We start from the raw sequence: 25,241 nt of genomic DNA, 5'->3' as shown, positions 1-25,241 counted from the left end.
CCTCTTGGAAATTTGGATGAGTCATAAACTCTGACATCCTGCCATTAATTGGCAGCAATCTCTCTTTCTGAGTGGTCCATCAAATTTTGTGTCTTCCAACAGATTATGACTTTGATTCAGTGAAATATGGTATATGCATAACTGAGAAAATACTTCTCATCTTTACTACATGATGCCCTATGATACTTTCTATGTTCTTTTCTATTTCTTCTCATTTCCTTCTAATGCTGATCATTTAGTCAGCTTCACCAGCCTCTAAACGGTCTCAATCTGCTGTTTTCAACACAGTGCCATAGAGACCGTTATGGGCTAAATGTTTGTGTCCCTCCCCCAAATTTGTATGTTGAAATCCTAACCCCCCAATGTGATGGTATTAGGAGACGGGGCCTTTGGGAGGTGATTAGGTCATGAGGGTGGGGTTCTCAGGATAGGATTAGTGCCTGTCTATAAGAGGCTCCAGAGAGCTCTCTTGCTCCTTTCACCATGTGAGGACACAGGAGAAAGATTACCGACCACCTGTGAACCAGCAAGTGGACCCTCACCAGACACCGAATCTGCTGGTGCCTTGATCTTAGACTTCCCAGCCTCCAAAACTGGGAGAAATAAGTGTCTTTTGTTTAAGCCGCCCAGCCCTCAGCCTGGGCTGATGACCACAGAGACAGAGGAAGATGCTAGTGAACTCTGTGACTGAAGAGCGTTTTCATTAAAAGAGTGGACCTGAAATTTACAAGGATTGAGCTACTGGGCCAGGTGAAAAGGTCATGACTAGGAAAGTGGGGAAGAAAAATGACAAAGGACTCGGAATCAGTTAAAGCTGAGTTTCTATGCCAGCTCCCTTATTTACTAACTGTGAAAATGTGAATAAGTTATTTAAACTATTAGTGTCTCAGTTTTCTCAACTGTGAAGCACTGGTAAGAGCTCTTCTCACTCAGACGTGTAAACACAAGAAATAAAAGGGCTTCCCTGGTGGCGCAGTGGTTGAGAGTCCGCCTGCTGATGCAGGGGACACGGATCCGTGCCCCGGTCCAGGAGGATCCCACATGCCGCGGAGCGGCTGGGCCCGTGAGCCATGGCCGCTGAGCCTGCGCGTCCGGAGCCTGAGCTCCGTAACGGGAGAGGCCACAACAGTGAGAGGCCTGCGTCCGGCAAAAAAAAAAAAAAAAAAAAAAAAGAAAGAAAAAGTGCAGAGCTTTGACCCAGGGCCTGCATGTAGTAGGTGCTTAATAAATGGTGGCAATCAGGTCACTGGTAATGACGATGATAAGAATAATATAAAAGGAAGTAGCTCAATAAAGAGCAGCTGTTATTATTAAAAGCAGTAAAAAGAGTGGTACCCAGTGTGACAACAGCTGATGTAATGAACTTGATTATCAATGAAACTGTAACCTCTTTCATTCATTAAATCATATATGTCCTTGTCACTACAATTAAAATCCTGATTCTTATCTGATTCAATACTTGGCGAGCCTACTGAAGGCATCTATGTTAAGAGCCACATATGGGTCCCCACTGATGGGAGTGCCATTGCTGGGGTTATCCTCTTGGGCAGATTCTCCAGTTCTTGGCTATAGCTCTCATACAGAATAAATGTCCTGGACTGTGGGCTCAGTCAAACCTTTCCAGCATGACCACACTAATCATATATATATATTTTTTTTTAAATTATTATTTTTTTTTTGCAGTATGCGGGCCTCTCACTGTTGCGGGCCTCTCCCGTTGCGGAGCACAGGCTCCGGACGCGCAGACCCAGTGGCCACGGCTCACGGGCCCAGCCACTCCGCGGCATGTGGGATCTTCCCGGACCGGGGCACGAACCCGCATCCCCTGCATTGGCAGGCGGACTCTCAACCACTGCGCCACCAGGGAAGCCCTAATCTTATATTTTATGTGTCAACATGTGCCTCCAATAAATTGCTTTGCTAGCTCACTGTGGGACGCACTGTTCCCTGCATCGTGCTCTCCCTCACTGATGATTACAGCCTGTTGGCCATTTGCACCCAGTACTCTTACTTGCTCAGCTCTACAGGTGCACTCCTTTTCATCTCCAATTGTTCTCTTTTATCAGTGGTCTCCTTCAGTCTTTGTCAGCCTGGATATTCATTTTGGGGTTCATCGTCTATTTGATCTCCCTTCTGATGTTTTGTTAGCATTTCTTCTATCGTTTCTCAGGATTATTTCCCATGATTCAGCCTTTATACACTTCCTAAAACTTTTAAACCTTTGGATAACTGGATGAATTGCTCACAGAAGCGTAACTTTTTTGATTACAGAAATTAATCCTTGGAAACGCATTCAGTTATCAGGAATACTTTAATGCACGTATTAAGTTCAAGATAAGTGAGGTATGTTTAATATTACAGGCAGAAGAAACTCTAAGCTTCATTTCAAAACTACTAAGTAAATTCTCAGAGGTGCATGCAATTCTAATAAACAGATACTTTCTGTCACCTGTCATTGTCAATATTTGTAAATTAACAAGCAGGGTTTTATAGAGAATGCTGGGTGCTTGTGTGTTCATTGGGTTTAGTGACTATGTGAAGCATACGTCTTCTCTATAAAAACCCCTCCCTGAGTTCCTGTTGGTAGACTGCTCCTGGCTGCTTTTGGTCTGGCACTGCCCCATTTGAATCAACATATGCTCAAATAGTCTCAGTTTACCTTTTCACAGCATTCGCTCTCATCATCTCCCAAGCACTCTGTAATAGAAGCAAAGTAAATATTCCCACCTGACAGAGGTGAAATGCAATCCTAGAGAGATGAAGTGATTGCATCTGCTGTAATGCCACAAATAAATGGCAAATCTGGAACTCAACCCCAAGGTTCCTAAGTCAGTGCTCTGTCTACTGTACCAGGTGGGCAGGGATGACAAGAGGGGATGCTGGAAGTAGCCAAGGCAGTACTGCTCTCCCCATCCCTTCTGTGCAGGACAACTTCAGGTCCATCTAGGACACAGAACACTCTAGAAGGAGTCACATCCTTGGCCAAAGCCTCTTTGGCCATCTCAGAAAGCAACATGAAGACAAAACAGCCCTAGATCACCATTTGCTCAGTGGTCAGCCTCAGGCCTACGCAAGCTTGTGAAGCAGAAAATCTTATTTTCCAGTTTTCTGCACCAGCTCTCCTGGAGCCCTGAGCCCTTTCTTTCTCGTAAGTGGAAACCCTGGGCTGAGAACTGGAATGCCCTTATGCCAAGATAGGATCCTTACTCCTCACAGGTATCCGACAGCTGACATCTGAACTACATAGGCCAACTCCAGGGGTCCTACTTATGAGAATACAGTGGGCGCTGTGCCTCTGAGGCTGCAACGTGGGGGCCTGGCCAGACCTCTGCGGAATGGAGAACTCGTCATTTCTACATGTAAGTGTGTTCTTCGTTCAGTTACACAACTGTGGTCTGTGTCAACTACTCAATCTAGATGTGCACTTTTAGGAGAAGACATGTTTGAAGGAATTTCATCTTTAGACACTGTGAAACTGTATTGGTGAAGTTCTTCTGAGAAACTATTCACAATATAAACTCATAAAAATAGAAAGTTTCCTCAACTTGATAAAGAGCGTATATTAAAAAATCTACATCCAACAAACTTATTGGTAAAAGACTGAATGCTTTCCGCCTAACATCTGGAACAAAGTAAGGATGTCCACTCTCACCACTCTTATTCAACATAGTGCTGTAAGTTGCCAGGGCTACAAGGCAAGGAAAAGAAACAAAAGGCATGCAGACTAGGAAGGAAGAAATACAATTACCCCTATTTGCAAGTGGCATGATTATTTACATATACAGTCCCAAGGAATCTATAAAAAGCCTCCTAGAAAAAATAAGCGAGCTTAGCAATGTTGCAGGATACAAGATCAATATACAAAAATCAATTGTATTTTTATATACTAGCAATAAATCCATGGACACTGAAATTAAACATAAAGTACATTTACAATTGCTCAAAAATGAAATACTGCATTCAAAATATATATAGGACTTGTATGTTAAAAACTACATGTGCTAAAGAAAGAAATCAAAGAAGATCTAAATAAATGCAGAGACACAGCATGTTCATGGGTTGGAAGATTATATATATATACACACACATCAGTTCTGCCCAAACTGACATACAGGTTTAATGCAATTCCTATCAAAATTACAAGATGTTTTTTGAAGGTATAGATAAGACTATCCTAAAATGCATATGGAAAGGCAAAGGGACACTTTTGAAAAGAAGAATAAAGTGGCAGGGATCAGTCCACTCGATTTCAAGACATTATATAGCAACATTAATTAAGACTGTGGTATTGGTGGAAGGATAGACACATAAATCAACGGAACTGAACAAAAAAACCAAGGAATAGACCCACACAAATGTGCCCAATGGATTTTTGATAAAGTTGCAGAAGCAGTTCAATGGAGTAAAGACAGACTTTTCAACAAATGGTGTTGGAGGGAGTGGATACCCATAGGCAAAAAGATGAATCTGAACCTAAACCTCACAACTTATATAAAAATGAACTCAAACAGATCACAGACTTAGATATAAAAGGTAAAACTGTACAACTTTTAGGAAAAAACAGGAGAAATACTTTAGGATTCAGGACTAGGCAAAGAATTCTTAGCCTTGACACTAAAAGCATGATCCACAGAAAGAAAAAGTCACAAACTGGACTTGATCAAAATTAAAAGCTTTTGCTCTTTGAAAGACTGTTAAGAGATTGAAAATACAAGCTACAGAGTGGGAGGAAATCTTTTCAAATTACATATTGGACAAAGGGCTAGCATTTGGAATACCTAAAGAACTCTCAAACTCATTAGTAAAAAATAATTCAATTCAAAAATGGACAAAAGACATAAAGAGACATTTCACTGAAGAAGATGTTCAGATTGCAATAAGCACGTGAAAAGATGTTTAACATCATTAGCTATTAGGAAAACACAAATTAAAACCACAGTGAGTTATCACTATATACCTATCAGAATGCATAAAAAAAAAGAAGTGAGAACATCAAACGCTGGTGAGGATGAGAGAAACTGAATCACTCATACATGCTGGTGGGGATGTAAAATGGTGTAGCCATGCTGGAAAGTTAGCAGTTTCTTAAAAAACTAATCATGCAACTACCATATGACCCAGAAATTGTACTCCTGGGCATTTATCCCAGAGAAATGAAGACTTATATTGACACACAAACCTGTACACAGATGTTTAAAGCAGCTTTATTCATAACAGGAAAAACTGGAAGCAACTCATATATCCTTGAATGAACAAATAAACTGTGGACCCTCCATGTCATGGAGAACTACTTGGCAATAAAAAGAACAAAGTGTTAATACACAAACAACCTGGATGAATTGTCAGAGAATTATGCTAAGTGAAAAGAAAATCCCAAAAGATTACATGCTGTTTGATTCCATTCATATAACATTCTTAAAATAACAAAGTTCCAGAAATGGAGAAAAGATGAGTGATTTCCAAGGGTTTAGTGGGGGTTGAGGGCTGAAGGGAAGTGGGTGTGGCTGTAAAAGGGCAACAGGAGGGAATCCTTGTGGGGCTGTAAATGTTCTGCCTTTTGACTGTATCCACATCAACATCCTAGTTGTGAAATTAGACAACTAAGATGCTACCATTGGGTAAAATAGGGTAAAGGGTACACAGGGGTTCTCTGTGTTATTTCTTACAGCTGCATGTGAATCTAAAAGTATCTTGAAATAAAAAGTTAAACTTAAAAAGTCAAGGGGAATGAAAACTATAGATATGATAAAATTTCACAGAACACACACACAAACGTGAGTACATGCAAAACTGGTGAGATCTGCCTAAAGCCTATAATATAGTTAATTGTATTGGTCTGATTACCATAGGAAACAAATTGATGTTTACTAAAGGGAAAAGAGGTGGGGAGGGATAAATTCGGAGTTAGAGATGAACAGATACATACTGCTATATATAAAATAAATAAACAACAAGGACCTACTATATAGCACGGGGGACCATATTCCATATCTTGTAATAACCTATAATGGAAAAAAATCTGAAAAAGAATACACATATGTATAACTGAACACTTTTGCTATACACCTGAAACTAATGCAACATTGTAAATCAACTATACTTCAATTAAAAAAAATTAAAAGAAAAAATGTATTGGTCTAGTTAAATGCAATTGTGCCAATGTCAACTTCCTGGTTTTGATAATATACTATGTTATGTAAAATGCTGGGGGAATCTGAATGAGTAATAGGTATGTAGTTCCTCTCTATTAAATTTGCAACTTCTTGTGAGTTTATAATTATTTCAAAATTTAAAAAATTAAGTACTAGGACAAAAAAAGATACATTTTAAAAATAAGTACTGAGAGCAAAATAAAATTCCAATCCTTGCAGTTCTGTTAGAACTGTTACCACTTTTGGAGATGTGAGTCCGTAAGCAGTCTTGCCAGCGGTGTGAGTTGCAAAGTCAACCAATCAGGACTCAGCAAGGGGGAACTGAAATGACGCTTCCTCTCTGCAGCCTCAGAGAGCTTACACCACTCATCTCAGATCACACGTCAGGAGAGCTAGGCTTTGCATCTGCCTACTCTGGAGCCTATGCCCACTCTTCTAGACCATATGGCAAGGTTGAGTAAGGCAGACCCCCGTCCCCAAGGATTCCCCAGTCTCTAGTGAGAGTGGGAGGGGAAACAAGACACATGGCCTAGTTGTAGCCATGTCCCCTCATGGACCAGTTAACTAGTTGCAGATAAGTTCCCTCATACCGATCAGACGTCAAAGAAATGAAAAGGATGTGACAAAGGATATTGAAGTGGAGAACACAGTCTCCTCACTCTTAAGTGAACTGCTCTGGGAAGGTCTGTGCTCTGAAGGCTGACACAAGGTCTGTGCTCTGAAGGCTGACACATCATCTGGGTGTGGTGTGGCAGGCACCCCAGAATTGTGTGTGTGTGTAGGGGAGTGCTGCCGTAACAGAAGGGGCTCATCTGCTTGCCCATCTGGGAAATGGGGAGTCTGCCAGACTTAACTGTTTCCTTAGGTCCTAATAGGCTCCCAGAAATCATTGGAAAATAAGATATCAGGGCTGCTATTTTGGTTCTGGAAAAAAAGGAAATAGGATCAGGACTCAGAGATGTGCGGCGGAACAGGGGTTGCTCCCAGTCTTTCCATAACTGCCCCGGGTGGGCAGGAGCCTAATCCAAGACAGGAGAGACTCGGGTGCTGGTTTCTGCCTGGGGACTCTGGCTGAATGACAGCAGGACACTTGAATGTCCTCTGACCCACCTCAGACTCAGGAGGCGTTGACAAGAGCCCTCTTGTGTGGAGCAGTAGTGATGTGCCAGACGTTTCTAAGCAGTGCATGTGCCTGATCGTGTGTAATCCTTATAACAACCCTATGTGATAGGTCCTGTCACTACCTCTGATTTACAGATGAGGAAACTGAGGCACAGTGTCTGGCCTAAAGTCACACATTCACGATGGAGCTGAGATTGGAACGTGCAGCTCCAGATCTCATGCTTTCAACCACGATGTTAGGGTCCCTCTTTCTGTGATTTTCCTTCCTCCTGACACATTCTGAGAAAAGCCAAGGCCAGTCACCCCCCCAAGCCCACTGCTGGTGTGACACTGATGGGAGGAGAACCTTCTCCCCATCTCAGGGCCGCTGCCACGTGGGCAGTGAGAGGGACACAAATTCATGCTGTACGCCTGTGTGCGTCTGCTTCACAAATTCTCCAGCGTGTGTCTACCGCAGTGCCAGAGACTGAATGGAAAGGCTGGTCTTGACCACTAGAGCCCTGAAGGACCAACAGCTAGAAAGCTGGGATACACCTGGCAGGCTCAGCCCATTAAAGCTGAAAGAGGACAGAGGTTGGAATCAAGAGATTAGGAGTCAAATTCCAATTCTGCCACTTCCTGGCAATGTGACCTTGTCAGGCTTTCGCCCTCTTTGTGTCTCAATGGTATCTTCTGCAAAAGAGAACGCTATCTCTGTCTGCCCCTTAAGGGTGCCGTGAAGACGGCGCAACAGACAACACAAGGCCTGGATCTTAAGCTTTATTCAACTGATGGAATCACTGTTGCTACTCCCGTGCGTAGAGGAAGCCAGAGGTTCAGATGGTGAGGAGAGTTTGCTGGCCTTCCACCCTGCTCTGTCATCGTCAGCAAAGGGGCTGCTTTCATATCTCTCTCCTCCAACCAGTGAGGCTTCCCTAACTACGGTATTCAAAGTAGCATCACCCCACCCTGCATGTCACCTCATCACCCTTCTTCCCATCATAGCACTTCCTATCATTTGACTTAATGGGTTTTTTGAGATGGTTACATAAAATAATGTATAATCCACCTAAAAACATGAGGAGTTCAGCCCAGGTTATTTCCTGGGGTAGAGGGAACACTTCCTCCACATAATTATAAAAATGCTCAGCTGGTGCCGTCTTCTGGAAAGAGTATTTTGACCCCAGCTTCACAGAACAGAAGCTGGGTCAATTACACCTTAGTTGCCTGGCTCCGAGCCTGCCAACGGTCTCCCTATCTCAAGTAGTTGGAATCGCTCTTTTATTCGCTTCTAGAATTCAAGTTGCCCAGAAGTTTAAAGAGCCCATGGACTGCTTTGGCCACCTTCCCAGTCTTTTAATTAGGAGTGATATGCCTAATTTCAGAACATGTGGTGTAGAAGACAAAACATGGAATCTGGAACTGTCCAGAACTGAGGTTGGGACTCACCTCTACCACCTACTATCTGTAAACGTTGTTATCATTAACAAAGGAAATAACTACAGATTGCGGAGCTCCTGATACACACAGGCATTGCACAGGACAATCTGTGTACACAATTTTGTTGTTCCTCAAAAGAATGCAGAAAGACAAATAGTAAGAGACTTTTTGCAAATAAGGATATTGAATTAGATTAGAGAGTGAAAGGTTTGGAATTGGATCTCAGGTCCACCAAACTCCATAGATGTTGTTCAGTCTACTCTATTCTAGCAGATTTTTTTGAGCCTCATTTTTTATACCTACAAAATGGACCTGTTCATATCTGTCTGATAGAATTATGATGAGAATGGGATAAGGCACCACATGGAAAAGACAGGGTACTTAGTAGGGGCTTAATCCATGCGGCCTCTTTCCCTCCTCCACATGTCTAAAGGCTCATCAGAGCACGAGAGAGCTCGCTAGGGCTTCCGGTTGAGGACACAGAGGTCTAGAGGTGATGAAGAATTTACACAAGCAGAAGGGAAACCCAAATTTGTTTTCTCTCCAATGGAAACTCCAATCAGCCATTTCTCCCCTAAGCACATCTGGCAAAAGGAAAGGCCAGGAAGCCTTTGCAGCTCTGTCCTTGGGTTCCGGCTCTAAGGCTTAACCAATAATCTGCTCCTGACCTGGAAGAAATAAAATTGCAAGGACTGACGCGCTCTCCCCCTCCACAGCGATCACCAGGACGCAGCAGTGTGATATCGGAACTGAGGAAAACATTTAAAGAAGCCATAGTTTATAATGTCTTCGCAGGTACTCTCAGCTGGCTGTGGTCTGGGGTCCAAAGCTTTCAGACCAAAGCTGCTCCCCAATTTAACTGAAGGTAAGTCCACACCAAATAAAGCAGTCTTAAGAAAAAAGAGGAAAAGTAAAACACACCACTGAAAGATCTTTAAGATGCTAAGCGATCCAGAGGATGAGTTTTTCTTGGTCAAAAAGAAGACCTCCCTTGGGCTTCCCTGGTGGCGCAGTGGTTGAGAGTCCACCTGCCGATGCAGGGGACGCGGGTTCGTGCGCCCGGTCCGGGAAGATCCCGCATGCCGCGGAGCGGCTGGGCCCGTGAGCCATGGCCGCTGAGCCTGTGCGTCTGGAGCCTGTGCTCCGCAACGGGAGAGGCCACAGCAGTGAGGGGCCCGCGTACCGCAAAAAAAAAAAGAAGACCTCCCAAATCTTGGAAAAGGAGCCTTGGGAGTTATCTTGCCTGGGGAGGCAGTTTCTAGCCCTTTCGAATAGTTTTCTAGTTCCATATTGATTTCACCTCCAGGGCAATGTTAACCAAAGAACCAGATAGACCAGGCACCTAGGGAAAAGCCTGTCTGCTGCAGAACCTCAACTGGCCCTACCCGTAAAACTGGAATAATTCTGTCTGTCGTAGAGCGTTACTATGAGAGTTAGGTGTATATAAAGCACTTGGCCTGGCATATGGTCATTGCCTTCTCGTTCCCCTCCAATTTTGCCTCCAGTTTCCCAATTCCTAATGGCAGAAATCCATGAAGTCTGTCTGGATTACTGCTATGTTTCAGGTTCATCTGCCTTCCTAGATGTTGGAGACCGGTTCTGTCTGCCCACTAGGATTCCTTCCAGCTGCCACACCTACGACGTGTGCTGACGTCCTACCCACCCTGCTCCGTGCACCTACATCTCACGCTAATTCACTCTTGGGCTTCACATTCCTGCTCGCCTACCTTGGGTTAACAACTCCACCCGAATATTTTTTTAAAACTGAAGTACAGTTGATTCACAATGCTGTGTTTCCGGTGTACGGCAAAATGATTCAGTAATATATACATATTCTTTTCCATTATGGTTAATTAAAGGAGATTGAATATAGTTCCCTGTGTTCTACAGTAGGACCCTATTGTTTATCTATCTTCTATATAGTAGCGTGTATCTGCTCATCCCAAACTCCTAATTTATCTCTCTCCCCACCCCCTTACCCCTTTGGTAACCATAAGTTTGTTTTCCACGTCTGTGAGTCTGTTTCTGTTTTATATTTAAATAAGTTCATTTGTGTCTTATTTTAGATTCCACATATAAGTGATATCATATGGTATTTGTGTTTCTCTTTCTGACTTACTTCACTTAGTATGATAATCTCTAGGTCCATCCATATTGCTGCAAATGGCATTTCATTTTTTATGGCTGAGTAGTATTCCATTGTATATATATATATATATATATATATATATATATATATATATATACACTGCATCTTCTCCATCCATTCATCTGTTGATGGGCATTTAGATTGTTTCCATGTCTTGGCTATTGTAAATAGTGCTGCTATGAATATTATGGCTCACGTATCTTTTCAAATTAGAGTTTTGTCCGGGTATACGCCCAGGAGTGGGATTGCTGGATCATATGGCAACTCTATTTTTAGTGTTTTAAGGAACCTCCATACTGTTTTCCATAGTGACTGCACCAATTTACATTTCCACCATCATTAGCTTCTTGGTTTCTTTCATTATCTCTAGGCATGTCCTTGCCCCCCAAGGCTTAGGACCCATCCATTCCCATTTCTGGAATAGAACTCAAGCCTGTCTCCACGGATCCTCTCAGGCAAGGGTGATCTGTGCTACTGAACTCCCCTCATATCTCTAAACCTACCTGGTTTTCTCTGGTCTGAATCTTTTCATGTACTGCTCTCTCTGCCTGGGACTTTCTCCCTCTTCGGGTCTCACTTTAGAACTCTCTTCATCCAGGAAGCCTTCCTTGAACCTCCAAACCTAGGTTTTGTGTTCTTACTTTGTGTTTCCATAGCACCCCTGTCACAGACCTTACTACACTGGGTTATAATTGCTTACTTACTTGTCTAACAAGCCTTCTTCCTGGTGGTAGAGCCCATGGGCAGGTTCTCTTAGCAGTAACCCTAAGTGTTGCTGAAATCGGAAGGATGTACAGAGGTTGAGTGAAGGTGTTGTTGGAAAAGAGGGTTGTTCGGATATGGGAAAACCAGTGAAGGGGTCTTGATGGTTCATCCAAATGTGGCTGGGAGCCTAAAGCCGATACTGAGAGCAAGATGACTGAGCCAGAATGATGAGACCAGGGAGGATGGGCAGGGTGGCTAGGAGGGAAGAGGTCTTGGATGAACATTTGAGACAGGGGATGTGATACTGTGATATAATAAGAAATGTATATTTTAGTCTTCATCCTCAGATCCTGGCCAAAGCTCCAAAACCTTTGTAATTTACTCATCTATAAGGATGCTGGGGGCATGTTTCATTCCCATGTTTGGTCTTCAACCCCAGTTCCTGATACAGATCTCCTAAATCCCTTGGAAGCTCGTGGCTGATGTGTGTCTTTTGTTCTAATCAGGTGACTCTGGGTGGGCTCCTGGATAGCTTCAGGATGGGGCTGGTCACCAGAAAGCTCCCTCCACGATCAGAAGCTTGGAAATTTTTGCCCTACCCACCATCCTTTGGGCAGAGTAGAGAAACTGGAGACTGAGTTAATAATCATGCCTATGTGATGAGGCCTCCATAAAAATCCCCAAAGTATAGGGTTTGGAGAGCTTCCAGGTTGGCAAACATATCGAGATGCTGGGAGGGTGGTGCATCTGGACAGGGTGTGGAAGCTCCTTGCCCCACGCCCATACCTTGCCCTGTGCACCTCTTCCATCTGGCTGTTCTTGAGTTGTAATCTTTTAAATAAATGGGAAATAGTAAGTAATGCCCTTTCCTGAGTTCTATGAGCCATTTGCGCAAATTATCAAACCTGAGGAGAGGGTTGGGGGGACCCCCAATTTATAGCCGATTGGTCAGAAGTATGGCAGGTCCAGACTTGTGATCAGCATCTAAAGCATGAGTTTGGGACTGAGCCCGTCACATGTGGGATCTGATGCTAACTCCAGGTAGATAGTGTCAGATTTGAATTGAATTGTTGGATACCCAGCTGGTGTCGGAGAATTGGTTGGTGTGGGGAAAAGACCCACAGTTCAGTGTCAGAAGTGTTGTGTGTAAAGAGGAAACTGTGGTTTCCTTTTAGGGGATGTCCCCTCTGGTCCTCAGCATGCCGTGTAACAGGGCCATGAATGGGCATTCCCCAGCACTCCTTATAACATACTCAGACATGCAGGTCCCAGACCATCACCTTACGAACCAATATCATGGATGACCCCTGCTGGTCTGAAAGAGAACACAGACAGAACCCCTTGCTTTGCTTGGAAGGTGCAATACACAGATTGGCTAGGCTGTGGGTCACTACATCTTCCTCCTGACTGGCAAACAATGCCCCCGCGTCCCCCGCCTTTCTCCCCAAGGTGGACCCTATCATGACAAGGGAGCTGTTACTTCTCAACAGTGGCCATGAGGTAGCTGGAACTGGCTGACCTTGACCCAGCTCCTCAAATCTTAGAAGTCAAGCACTCAGTATATAAGAGAAGAGATGAAATTCAGCAGCACGCAGGTCAGAGGATTGGGGGTCCCGAGCCAGCCTCTTCCTCCCAGTTCTTTCTTGTGACGGGAATGAATAATCACCCCAATTACAAAGCAACCTAAAAGAGGCAAATCCACTTAACAAAACGAGGCGCTTGGGGAATGGAGAGAGGGAGCAGTCTGCAGAGGTTTTGGCAGAAGGTTCTGGGCTAGCTCCCTGGAAAGCTCATATTAAACAAGCATCACGGTTTTCAGAGCTCCTGAGTTGGTGGCCTCAGACACTTTGACAGTTTCTAGAAAATGTCTTCCTGCGTCATCATCGTCTCCGGGATGTTTAGAGACATACACACTGAATTAAACTTAGTTAGAATCCAACAGCTTTCTAATAAAGGGCATGATCGTTAGATGCGGAGGGGCACGGCAGCTAATCAGAGCCCTGGGGAGGCGTGGGGCCTGGCTATCTTCTTCTAACAGCTCCTTGGGGATATAATTAGCTCTTGGCACTTGAGAGACCTGCCCAACGCCTGCTACGGTAATGCAGCCCAGAGAAGCAACAGCGTGTCAACAACTGTGGCAGGGAGGCCCGGGGCTGAAGGCCTGCACCGCCCTTACCTGATCCCTCTATAGCCCCGCTCCTAAACACTGCCCAAAGCCTGGGCTTCCTTCTGGGCTCAGGCCAACATGCTATTCTTTGGAAGTGGTTAGCCCAGTCCACAGTGAGAGGCAAGACAATACGGTCTGTTTTTAAAACAAAGAGAGATGGAGAGCCCCAGCCTTGCCAAAAGTCCAGATGATGTTGAGAGGACCAGAAAGTGAAAGATAAGAACCCCAATTTCCTTTGTCCAATAGCGCAAGTTCCTTCAGTCCTCCTTCATGAGGTTTCGGGGTGTGGTTCAAAGGAGCTTGTCAGATACTGTTGCTCCTTTTTTTTTTTTTTTTGCTCCCCCATGTAAGGCAGCTGTGCTCTGGAAAGGGAGAGAAGGCTCGATGGCACAGAGTCCTAGTGTGGACACCCCAGAAAGTGTGGCTGGCCACTCTTTGCATCACATTTTTTACCTTTTATGGCTCCGAGGGCATTTTATTACAATAACATTGCTTATCTGGACACTCAAGACCCCAAATCCCAGTCCCTCTACCCCAGCTCCTTCTTAAATTCTTCAACAGGGCTCTTCCACTGCAACCACGGAAAGCTACAGGAGCCTCTCAAGCCGACAAGCCCACCCTTAACGCACAAACCCTGACCCATCTTCAACAGCGCCTCTGGCCTCTTAACCTTGACTTCAGCCTCCATCCTAACCCTTCACCGGGCCGCCCTTGACGGCCAGGTCTCCTCCAAATTTTCCAGCTGGACCCTCGGCTAGCTGCACTCTGACCCTGCTTGAATTAACTCCATCATTGAATCCGAGCTAAACTCCCAACCATTCCTTTGCCCATGCTGTTCTCTGATGCAACTCTACTTTCCTCTCCCGTGTCCTCTCACTCAGCTAGTACTAAAGCTCCTTTAGCACCAGCCTCCAAGAGCAAGCACCCTGTGCTAACTTGAGCGCATGTCTGGCAAGCTACCACCCTCATCTTAGGAAGGTGAACTTCAGAAAATAGTTTCTACAATGCTGAGCGTTCAGTGCTTCAAAAGTCAGACTCTCTGTAAGAAGTTCCTTGAGTATGAAGCAAGGAGCACTAGGATAGGGGTTAAAACACCTGGATCCAAGCTTTATTGCCTCATCCAGGGCTGTCCCACCGTTCAACGCCAAGGATCTCCAATTTTATAGAATAAAAATGAACAGAAGACCCTGAAGGCACGTCACCAGATGGATCCACCTTCCCCTGCAAGTCAAGAGGTACAACCTCAGGCAAGAGCATGAATGACTCTGGGCCTCAGTTTCCCTATCTGGTTCCTAGCCCAGTGCCCTTCCTCCACGACCTCATGCTTAGGTGACGCTCTTTAGAGAACAGTTGGGTCTGTTACCCAAGCTTTGCTTTATACCCACCAGTCATGGAGAAGTGGGACTTGATCTGGGGAAATACTTTCAGGACTGGGAAGTTAAAACCTGCTTGCAGCCCAGTTGTGCTGTTTGATTGATATTCACTGTGGCAACAAGTCCCAGAATGATTGTGAATGAAGGTCAGGCCTGTCTTTTCTGTCCCATCACACTTGCGGGAACTGAGGAGAGGGTTCTGGTGGAAAGTCGACCATTGGGCAGAAATAAACCACCACAAGACTTACCTTGTTCGTGCCCTGGCCATCTTCCTCCTTCCTTCCTCTTTCTTCCTACTTTCCTTTCTCTTTTCTTCCTACAATTTAAGGGTACTTCCAAGCATATGTAAGATACAATAAGAAGTCTTTAAGTGACTTGGTCAAGGACACATGCCAGCAAGTAGGTCACAAAAATAACAGTGTTGGGAAGTTAAAAAAAATGTTCCAAGTTTTTCAAAAGGGTTAACATTTGTCCTGGGCTAGTAGTGACATGTAAATGGGTGAAGACCGGCCAGCTGTAGCCTCTTCAATAACTCTTCTTAGATGACGTCATGGAACATGGAACTCTTCTTAGATGTACACGTGCGTGTGGGTGTGCATACACACACACACACAGATGGGGAAACTCGTATCACTGAAGGTATATGATTTATCCTCATCATCTCGTTTAATCTTTATAATAAAATTGGGAGGTAAATACGCTTTCCCCATTTTGCAAATGGGGAAATTGAGGCTTTAGGGACTTACGGAAGGTTTCTGGGTTTACATAGCAGGTAACTGAGAGACTCCCAGATTCAAACTTGAGTGTGCCTGTTTGCAAAATCCTTGTTCTTTGGCCTACACAATGCTGCCTCCCAAGAGCACAGATATTTCTCAGCGTAGTTTCTCAGTATGAGCTTTGTAAATGGCTTCCAGTGGATTCTAAGATATTTATAAAGAACTGTGTTTTGCTCACTGGATGTAACTGAGACTGAGACATAGTGCTTTCTTTTTTCCTTCGTTCTGTCTTTGTAGGACATGCATGCATTCTGGAGTGTGTCCGTAGGGTCTTCTTTTCATTTATTTATTTATTTATTATTATTATTTTTTGCGGTACACGTGCCTCTCATTATTGTGGCCTCTCCCGTTGTGGAGCACAGGCTCCGGACGCGCAGGCTCAGCAGCCATGGCTCACTGGGATCTTCCCGGACCGGGGCACGAACCCGCGTCCCCTGCATTGGCAGGCGGACTCTCAACCACTGCGCCACCAGGGAAGCCCAGAGTCTTCTTTTCAGATCTTCAGTGTAAGGCGGCATCAATTAAGCAGCTTATAAGACAATTTATATTTCATTTTGAAAGTCTTCTCTGTGCCTGGAGATTCTGGGCAGAGCCAAGCTGAGCTGTACCACATGGCAGGGGAAATGATGCATAATTTAACACCGCAGTGGGGGCATGGGGACACAGACTGTAATTTTAAAATGAGGGGAAGACTTGCCAGTGGACGGCGTGTTTGAGTTTTTATCGGCAGCTGTGACTGTTGTCAGTGCCTCCCTGGCCCTTCCCTGTACACTTCATGCCTCTGTCGTTATTAAGCTCTCTTGTCTCCAGCATGTTCTTGGCTGAATCTCAGTGGGCTCAGGACAGCCCTCCTCAGACCTGCTGGGCCCCACCTCCACCCTCCAAATGCCCCCAAACTTCTCCTCTCCCAGGGATGGAGTGAGAGAGCTACCAGCCTCCCCTCATGGATCCCCCTTCCTCTGACCCCAGGGCCTTTGCAAAGGTTGTTTCCTCTACTGGAGGTCTGTTCTCTGACTCTTGGAAACCACCTTCTGCCTTTGGAGCTCAGCTCAGTGGGCGTTCTTAAGGGAGAGGACCGTGATCGCTTAGATAAAGCCAAGGCCTCTTTTCCACGCTCTCCTTCAGCGGCCTGGATTTTGCTCCATTGCGTGCATCACAGTTGATACCCAAACACTCATCAGTGTGATTCTTTGGCTCCTATTGATAGGCATCCCCCCGCATAGAGGGGTCGTTTCCAAAGTAGGTTACACGGGGTGATCCAGGGAGTGCTGAGAAGGTAAAACGAGAATGTCCACTGATCTTTACTTTATCGGAAAATATGAACTGAGCCCTACTCAGACTTCATGACTACATCGACACCCGCACCCCGACCCAGCTCAGGGTCACGTTGAAGAGTGGAGGTTTGACAAAGCCAAGCGCTACTTCTTCTTGCAGATAACGTTGCAATGAGTCCGGCTTGTGTGTGCTCAGCTACAAGAATTTTTATCTAGCTGTAACTAAACCAATCCTTACAAAACAGACGAGCAGCTTCAAAAGATTCCCACAAAGAAACCCTGGGTTGGAAACGGTGCTAGCCGTGTGAGTGCAATGGCCCTCCCGGTGCCAGCTCAGCATCCTGAAAACAACCCTGAAAACAACTCCGCTCTAATCCGGTCTGAAAAGAAAAGTCAGCCCAAAAGGTTGTAATTGCCAAAATGACTATTTGAGGTATCTAAGTGCATCCAGTATTATTCATGATGCTTTGTAATAAAAATGTTAAATTAATACTGTATATTTCACCTACCCCTCAGCATTTTAGAGCTTCTATTTTGTGTATTTTTATTATTTTCACAAACTCTTGGAACAGTGGTTGTCTTAGTTCTGGCCGTTATTACAAAATATTCCAGACTGGGGAGCTTAAGCGGCAAACATTTATTTCTCATTGTTCTGAGTCCTGGGAAGTCCAAGATGCAGGTGTCAACAGATTCGGTGTCCGACGAGAGCCTGTTTCCCAGTTTGCAGACAGCTGCCTTTACACCATCTCTTCCCATGGCCGAGAGAGACCATCTCTTTTCGAAACGGCACCAATCCCGCCACGAGCGTCCCACCCTCATGACCTAATCACCTCCAAAAGGTTCTACCTCCTAATACCATCACAGTGGGGGGTTAGGGCTTCAACAGATAAATTTTGGGAGGACACAAACATTTAGTCCATAGCAGTGGTCCATGTATGTAATTTATATTATATATGATAGTATAAAGAAATACCTATACATATATGGGGAAGGTGTGCTCAAAATTACGTGCTGAGAGTGGTGTCCAAATTCTGTGGACAATGGCACCATGCTGTAAAGCCACAGAGAGCAAAGAGCATAACTCTGTACTTATGACTTGGCACAGAAAAGAGCTCAGCTGGGCATGAAAGCCATGCCCGTGTTGAACAGATGAGTGACAGGCTGGCATCGTCCGAGAGCTTCGGGTCAGGATTTAGGTTCCTCAGAGCTGGTGTTTCTACTTAAGGCTATAGGAGATGCTGAGGCCAGATGGTGAACCAATTAACAGTCTTTTAAGGAAAACCAAGATTCAAATGCAAAGCCAACAACCCCCAACCCTGTTGACTCAGGCACCATGGCTAGGAGACCATCTTTTGTTGCCTGAATATGCTCTCAGGACCTCTCTCTACCCTCCATGCTAAAACAGCTTGTCCAAGTATATTTTCCAGACTGTCACTCCCCAGGAGGAATTCTGGCAAATAAATTTTTCTCCATCTAATTACACATTGAATGGAGGAGGCAGCATTAAATATTTAAGCTCTCAAAGGGAAGTGGGGGTGGAGGGCATCTCCCTGCAGCTTAGAATTCAGACAGACCTCGCTACAAAGGGGAAGTTATTTAACATTTCTGAAACTGAGTTTTCTCCCACAGATCATATAGATAATGTGTAACCTGCCGGGTTGTTCTGACGATCAAGAAAGAAAACTTGTATGTTCTCAGGACAATTATTGGCTCAGGAAATGTAATCTCCTCCCTCCCCCTACTCGTGTTATTGTGCTCTGCCCGCCTCTGAAGGTACCCACTCCTTCGGGACATTCCTAATGTTGGTGGCTGCTGGATCCGCCCATGACCCCCAGTGGGTCCACCAACCCACCCTTGCCCAGCCCAGTGGGTCTGTCTGGCAACACTGTCTCTGTCAAGCCCCTTAGCCCAAGGAGCACTGAACTTCCATCGTGACAAGTTCATCCAGCTCAGGTCACACCCCTGCATACGGCCTTCCTGACTACATCCTGTAGCAATGATCTCACCTCCTCCTTTAGAATCAGACATCTGAATCCGCAGTCAGGTCCTCCCAGCTGCCTCTAGCCCCATCTCCCCACCTCGCTCCGTTCCCAACCATATTGGAACTTGCAGTTTTCACAACCCAACATGCACTTTTGTGCACCATGGGCCCTGGGATTTGCCCTTCCTTCCACCTGAAACATCCTTTCCCCTCCGTCTCTGGCCAACCCAATGACCTTCGTTCACCTAACTGACTCCTACTTCTCTTTCTAGAGACTGGGTTTCACCACCTCAGTAGGACCTTCTCCTGTCTCCAGGCTGGGTTAGGGTCCTCTTCTCTATGCCTGCCAGTTACTGTTTATTTCTGGACTCTCCTCAGGTGAAGTGAGCGCCCAGCCTTCTTTTACCTGTCTCCAGTACCCAAAATGGCGGCAGCTGTCTAACGGACGTTTTATCAATAACAGAACCATCTTTTCCTTTGCTCATTTTTTCCCCCATAATCGAATCTTATTTTTTCAGTTTGACTATTAGCTCCTGGAGGACAGATGTTTGTCTTTACTGTGGGGACTAAAAAACACACTGCTTTGTACACAGTAGGCACTCAATAACTACTACTTGTTTATTGGTTGACTGATGGATTGAGGGAGGATTGAATTCGCAACAACCAATACAATGGCTGGCAGAAAAGTAAGAGACAACTTTAAGAACTGGGTGGGTTGAGGAGATTCTGAGTGTGTGGGTGATAGAAGGTATTATTGGGTTGGGGGTAAGAGTAGAGCTGGCATGTAACCAAAACTCACATAGTCTAGACCTGGGGTTCTACCACATAGGCAAACTCCTGTGAGAGCCAAGAGACCCAAAGACCTCAAAAAGTGACTCAGTCCCATATCCTCTGCCTCTTCCTGCCTTCCCAGGACAGCTTGACCACCCCACTTCCAGAACCCCTGGAGGAAGCATCTGGAAGGCTGAAGGTGACTGGGCAGCATCTCCGAGGTCATGAGGGCTAGCCAGAGGATTCCTTGTCTGTCCCAGCCCATCTCTTCCCGTCTCGTCATCCTCCCTAGGCTGCTCTCACCCCCTGCCTGGGACTGGGGCATCTGTTCAGTAGGTCCAGCAGAAGAAGCAGAAAATCCCTGTCTCTACGCTGGCCTGGAATGGAGAGCTCTCCCTCCCATGGTTCAAGGGGGCTACCAAAGATCTCCTGCTCTAGGATACCTTCCCTGCTGGTATGCTGTGAGTGGAGCTGCCAGATAAAACACAGGATGTCTAGTTAAATTTGAATTTCATATAAAAAGCCAGTAATTTTTAGTAAAGTACATACCATGCAATATTTGAGACACACTGGTACCAAAAATTATGTGTCGTTTAGGTGAGATTCAGATTTAACCGAGGATCCCGGCTTATCTGGCTAAATCTGCCAACTCTGGCTGTGACCTAAACAGGAGGTGAAATCCACATAAAGTGGGTGAGATGGTGTCTATGAGCCCCAAAGGAGATAAGACACCTCCTAAATCTCAGCCCAAAAGCCACCAATCGGGCTGCAGAGCAACGCGCTTGTGTGCACCCCAGCGTGCTGGAAAGTCTACCATGCCCTGATCAAAGGGATGCTCTCTGGTTACTGTTAAGTAGGCAGAAATAGCCTCATAATGGCAATGGATAGAACACAAGGCTGTATCAACCTCATACAAATGTCTTCTTCTTCCCGCCCTTCCTTCCTTTCACTACTCTTCTTTCCTTCTTTCTTTATCCATCCATGCATTCGGTGGAGAATGGTGGTACAACTGGCCAGGCTGCAGATTCGTTAAGGGCATGAGTTTTAGAACCACACTGCTTGGGTTTTAACTCTGGCTCTATCACTTATTACCTGCATTACTTAACCTTTCTGAAAATCTCTCTTAATTCTCTACTGCTAAGAAATTACCACAAACCGAAGAGCTTAGAACAACACAAACGTATTCTCTTCCAGGTCTGTAGGTCAGAAGTCTGACATGGGTCTCACTGGACTGAAATCAAGATGTCAGCAGGGCTGCATTCCTTTCTGGAGGCTCCAGTGGAGAATCCTTTTACTTGCCTTTTCCAGCTGCTAGAGGCTGCCCATGTTCCCTGGATCATGGCCCCTTCCTCCATCTTCAATATCACCAATAGGGCAAAGTCCTCATGCTGCCATCTCTCTGGTTCTCTGTAGCTAGAAACAGTTCTTCCATGCTAAGGACTCATGTGATTAGGATAATCCAGGACAATCTCCCCATCTCAAGGTCCTTAACCTTAATCACATCTGCAAAATCTCTTTTGTCTTGTAAGGTAACATACTCACAGATTCCCAGGATTAGGTCATGGACATCTTTGGGGGGTTGTTGTCCTACCCACCAGAGTTCCCTTTTCCTTATGCATTAAATGGGATAATAACAGAACTTGCCTCATAGGGTGGTTGTGAGGATTAGATGAGCTCATACACGTAAACTGTTTGGACCACAGTCTGGTATATAGTAAGTACCCACTGTGATGGCCTCTACTAAGCCAGGACTGTGCTCGGGGCAGAAGTGGATGCAAAGATCAATTCTTCACACCCCTCCTGACACTGCCGGTCTAGCAGAAGCCTTCTTGGCCATACTGAATGCCCCTTCCTTGAATCTATGCTCACCAGGCAGCCTTCTGAATTGTAACTGGTCCTTGGAACAGACAGCGCCAGGAAGAGGCAGCCCAGGCAAATGACTCCGGCATCCTCCCCTCTGAAGATAAACTTCAATATTAGAATTTGGGGGTTTCGATCTATCTCTCTCTCTTTTTTTTTTTAAACATCTTTATTGGAGTATAATTGCTTTACAATGGTGTGTTAGTTTCTGATCTATCTCTTTTGCATTTGGTCTCTGGAGGTCCATCCCCCAGAGGGTCATTCCTGAGTAAGTGACCAAACTTCACATCCCTGAACTTGGAAAGCTCGATGCCTGCAAGTCAGCAGACCCCAAAAATATGTGCTCATAAGTGTGCTGCATTTTTTCCCCTAAAGTGTCAGTGACTACTTTTTTAAAAAATTTTTATTTTATATTGGACTATAGTTGATTTACAATGTTGTGTTAGTTTCAGGTGTAAGGCAGAGTGATTCAGTTCTACATATACATGTATCTATTCTTCAAATTCTTTTCCCATTTAGGTTGTTACATAATATTTAGCAGAGTTATCACAGAATACGGAGCAGAGTTCCCTGTGCTATACAGAAGGTCCTTGTTGGTTAACTATTTTAAATATAGTAGTGTGTGTATGTTAATCTCTGCTTTTAAGACACGGAAAGGTTTCAGAACCTATGGACAAAGTTGCAGATTCCACGGGGGTGCCCTGCCTCTTGTCTGTAGCCACAGCTCCTTCGTCAATTACCCCGCGGACACACCCTGCGCTTTAGAATATGAACTCGGACACTCCTGCTCCGAAGGCATGTCACATTAGCTCACACCCCAAGCCTTCCTTGATCTCCTTCCTTAGTCTCACATAGCACATTGTGCTAACTGCCCCTTCTCCCTACCAACACACACACACACACACACAGAGCATAGCGTTTATCACCCTGTGGGAAAATCAGAAAAGTATCAAATACCGTAATGAACACTCACACTTCTTGAGTGTGTACCATGTACCAGGGTCAGTTCTGAGCACTTCATCCACATTAGTTCTGCACTGTTCCCATGACCACGTTCCACAGGCGAGTGAGCTGTCTAACGCTAGACATGGAAGGAATGAAAGCAGTTCTCTATGGCTGAGAGCCAGAATGGGATGGGGACGATGACGACCAAGGATGGAGAGGGGGGTGGTTCTGATGTACTGCTTTGGCAACATCTGGTAAGGCCCCATGTCATTAAAACATAGGATCCAGTTTCTCAGATGATGAGAGCATCCAACTGGGAGCAGCCAGAGCTCTTGGAAAGGCTGCCATTAATAAGTGCATCTTGGGCTTCCCTGGTGGCGCAGTGGTTGGGAGTCCGCCTGCCGATGCAGGGGACATGGGTTCGTGCCCCGGTCCGGGAGGATCCCACATGCCGCGGAGCGGCTGGGCCCGTGAGCCATGGCCGCTGAGCCTGCGGGTCCGGAGCCTGTGCTCCGCGACGGGAGAGGCCACGACAGTGAGAGGCCCGCGTACCAAAAAACAATAAAAAATTAAAAAAATAAGTGCATCTCTATGAGTCAACCCATACCACTGGGCGGGGGGGTGGGCAAGTTCCAGCTTAGATCTTAGTGCCGCCCGTGACCTGGTCTGGGTGCTGCAATGTGGGATATACCATTTCATGCTTTCCTTAGGAACCTGATCAATGAAACCACCTATCTTTTTATTCTCATCCCTTAAAGCTAAAGAAAGAGGAGTCAGGCTTGAGACCTTGAACCTGATTTACTGACTAATTCCAGTCTCTCTCTGTGATCATTACCTGTGTCGCTCACCCACTTTAAATCAACTGAGACTGTACTCTTGTTGCAAATTGGAACCACTTTGGTTCACTTTTTTCTTCCCTATTCATCTGGGGGTTTGAAAAGCCAAGAAAAAAAATTTCGCAGAGTAAAAAAGAAGGATCTGGGATTCACTGCAGCACACATGAAAAATAAACCTGCTTCTTAACCCCTGACGGTCATTTTTCAAATACCTGGTCCCCAAAGGCCGGTTTTACACACTCCATTTATGTTGGCTGCCACTGGGACAATTACGGACAGATAGCTTTTCCCATCTGAGCAACTTCTTGAATTAAAAAGCAACTGTGCCGAAGGGAAGGGACTTGTGTCTGCTCTATCACAGGCCTTGTAAAACATGCTTCTTCTCCTCTATCCCACCCTACCCTCAACACACACCGTGACCACCTTTCCCATGAAGTACAAGAACCAAATTCAAAACTGGATTTCACGTGTATCGTGGCTGTTATTTTAATTTCCACCCGTAGCGTCCTGTCCTGCCGATGTTATCTTCCCAGAGGCCACTGCATCACGTAATACAAGTTTTCAAGTTTTCCTTAAAAGGACCTGAGAGATACCGGCAGCATTCAGGATTGCGGGGTGCAGTCTTCAGTCTAGCACTAAGATGAGACATCTGCAGAAACTACCAGAATAACAGACAGCAGAGTCTCCGTGGGCAAGTTATTTAAGCACTCTGGGTCTCAGTTTCTTCACCTATAAAATGGAAATGGCAGTGGTAGCTATAGCATAGGCTAGTGAAAGGGGCCGATAGAATAAAGCACACGTAATGCCGAGCAGGTAGTGAGCGCTCTGGAAATGCCAGCCGACACTGAAAGCAAGGATAACGATGCAATGTTATATGGCTTTTACACGGACACCGCTGCTCTGTAAGGCAGCCTGTTAAATAAAACAGTGTGAACCTAAAGAGCAATCTACCCCATGCCTCCTCTAGCGCCCTGGGACCCGTGGAGAGAGTCCAAGCCCTTTCCCCTGGGGCTTGGGTTCTTCTTGGATGAAGGCCCCACCTCCCCCTCTGCCCATCTCATCTCCTTCATGCTTCAGTTCAAACGAATGACCTGCTCACTCTTCCCCAGGGCTCTTCAGCGCATCATCTACCATTCCAAAGTTCTCTCCCTTGCTCGAACCTTCTCCCCCTTCTGCAGCTGAATCTGCGCCTCCCAAACCCTACAGGATTTTGTTCAAATGCTGCCTCCCCTGTGACGCGGTCCCTGATTTCTCCCAAATCCAAAGGCATCTAAAGATCATTTGCTGCAGTTCCCTTTTTTTTTTTTTTTTTTTTGCGGTACGCGGGCCTCTCACTGCTGTGGCCTCTCCCGTTGCGGAGCACAGGCTCCGGACGCACAGGCTCAGCGGCCATGGCTCACGGGCCCAGCCGCTCCGCGGCATGTGGGATCTTCCCGGACCAGGGCACGAACCCGTGTCCCCTAGCATCGGCAGGCTGACTCTCAACCACTGTGCCACCAGGGAAGCCCAGTCCCCTTTGTTAAGGATGGGAAGGAGTGAGAGCCAAGCAAAGACTCCAGGACCACATGCCACTGGGGAGGTGGAGAAGGTTCCTACACTGAGGATGATGTCCTTTGTCCCTCTCATTTCAGACTTCTGCAATCCTGACCCAGTCCCCTGCACCCACAGCAACAGAAAGCCGTGCTCAGGAAGGAGTAGAGCCCTGGTGGCC

At 45.6% G+C, this 25,241-nt stretch overlaps 1 protein-coding gene across 1 annotated transcript in view; it reads right to left on the bottom strand.

Moving 5' to 3' along the window:
• Positions 1 to 25,241, bottom strand: part of ASIC2 (acid sensing ion channel subunit 2) — a 1,003,709-nt gene that overhangs the window by 582,255 nt on the left and 396,213 nt on the right. The gene's annotated exons all lie outside the window — the stretch shown is intronic.

This window comes from Phocoena phocoena, chromosome 19 (assembly GCF_963924675.1).
Source record: "Phocoena phocoena chromosome 19, mPhoPho1.1, whole genome shotgun sequence".
In the NCBI taxonomy this organism is placed as follows: domain Eukaryota; kingdom Metazoa; phylum Chordata; class Mammalia; order Artiodactyla; family Phocoenidae; genus Phocoena; species Phocoena phocoena.
Note: the sequence above shows the minus strand (reverse complement) of the source record. Positions and strands in the feature narration are given on the sequence as shown.